At 53.7% G+C, this 1,446-nt stretch overlaps 2 protein-coding genes across 7 annotated transcripts in view; one reads left to right on the top strand and one right to left on the bottom strand.

Moving 5' to 3' along the window:
- Srr (serine racemase) overlaps positions 1-693 on the bottom strand; it is a 19,037-nt gene extending 18,344 nt beyond the window's left edge. The window contains exons 1-2 of one of the 3 annotated variants that reach the window (XM_008828799.2): positions 609-693; positions 194-372 (exon numbers count right to left, since the gene is read on the bottom strand). The gene's annotated coding sequence lies outside the window, so the exon portion shown is untranslated. The remainder of the gene's footprint in view (positions 1-193; positions 373-608) is intronic. The other 2 variants (XM_008828798.2, XM_008828797.3) reach the window with 2 other exon arrangements.
- Positions 90-1,446, top strand: part of Smg6 (SMG6 nonsense mediated mRNA decay factor) — a 288,855-nt gene continuing 287,498 nt past the window's right edge. For 2 of the 4 annotated variants that reach the window (XM_008828802.3, XM_017797075.2), the window contains exon 1: positions 104-241. The gene's annotated coding sequence lies outside the window, so the exon portion shown is untranslated. Of the gene's footprint in view, positions 242-1,446 lie in introns of all 4 variants that reach the window. The other 2 variants (XM_029561452.1, XM_029561453.1) reach the window with 2 other exon arrangements.

Below are 1,446 nucleotides of genomic sequence, written 5' to 3'. Positions count from 1 at the left end.
GCCCGCCCCGCCTCACCCTCCTCCCCGCCTCACCCTCCTCCCCGCCCCGGCCGCGCCGAGCCCCCGCCCCTTCCCCCCAGCGCTGCCGGGGGGGCTTCGGCTGCCAGTCTGCCTGGAACCGGGCTCGGGCGGCGGGACCTGGGCCGCCACGGGAGGACACGGTCCAAGTTCCTGCCTCCGCCCTCTTTCTTACCGCCACGGTGACTGTTCCCCTGTGCCCCATCCCTCTCTCTCCAGCCCGGTGGGTTCCCGGTCGTGAGGTGACGCGAATAGGCGTAGGTGCTGGGGTCTGGTAGAGGCTCCGGGTTGTACCGTTTTCCTAAAAGAATCATTCGCTTATCTACGGACCTGTCTGGCGTCGGAGAGGAGGCACTGGGGAAATAGAGGAGAAAGGCTTAGCAGGCTGGGACTTCCTTGCTCAACTTTTCTCCTCTCCACCCCCTCCCCCCAAGGCAGGCTTTTGATACTACGCCACCAGAAAGATCGTAGAGCTGACTCTCTTCTGCTTTGGCTTTGGTGTGTGTGGGAGCAGTTTTGATCAGAGAGAATGCTTAATTTGCCAGTCTCCAGCCGCATCAGAAAAGCGCCAAGAAAGATTCTAGTCTTACCTCCCCTTTGATAGGCTCTGTCGTTGTTTAGGATGATAATTGCGGGAGGTGCCTTCTCTGCGCTTGTGGCTGGAGTCTTTGAGGTTGCTTTTCATTGGTCAGCGGGATTGGATTAACCGAGCTGTTTTTTCCTTCTGCCCTGGAAAGTAGTTGTAGCTTTTCTAGGTCACCCCTTCCCTCGGCCCGCCCCCAAACTCAGCTACAACGTTTAGTGAGAGTACTGAGGTTAAGCTGCCAAAGCAGTATCTTTTTTGAAACTTCTGAACTTCTGAAAATGCCAAAGCAGTATCTTTTTTGTTTTGTTTTTCTTTTGAGACCCCATCTCACCGTGTAGTGCAGGCTGACCTTGAAGTTACTATGTAGCCCAGCCTGGCCCTGAATTTGGGGTGAGCCTCCTTTCTCAGTCTCCTGAGTGCTAGACTTACAGGCATGTGCTTCCAAAGCGGTATCTTAAACTTCACTTCGTCCCCTCCCCCCCAACCCCCAACTAAGCGGGTGTAGATGCAGGAGCATAACTGCTATGGACTTGTTTGCATTTGTGTTTATAGTACAATACAGTACCAGGATTTTATGTAGCATTCTATTTTGAGTACCGGGTGATAATCTAAGTTCCTGTCACTTTTTTCTTTTTTTGGTCTTTTGGAGCCAGGGTCTCCACGTAGCTCCAGCTGGCCTGGAAATCACTTTGTAGATCAGCCTGAAATGTTTGGCGGTAGGCCAGGCGTGGTAGCGTATGCCTCTAATTCCAGGAAGCAAAGGCAGGTGGATGTCTGTGAGTTCAAGGCCAGCTTGGTCTACATAGTGAGTTCCAGGCCAGCTGGGGCTATAGGGAGACCCT

Source organism: Nannospalax galili, unplaced genomic scaffold (assembly GCF_000622305.1).
Source record: "Nannospalax galili isolate Female #2095 unplaced genomic scaffold, S.galili_v1.0 scaffold212, whole genome shotgun sequence".
Lineage (NCBI taxonomy): Eukaryota > Metazoa > Chordata > Mammalia > Rodentia > Spalacidae > Nannospalax > Nannospalax galili.
The sequence above is the reverse complement of the archived record's forward strand: the minus strand, read 5'-3'. Positions and strand labels throughout refer to the sequence as shown.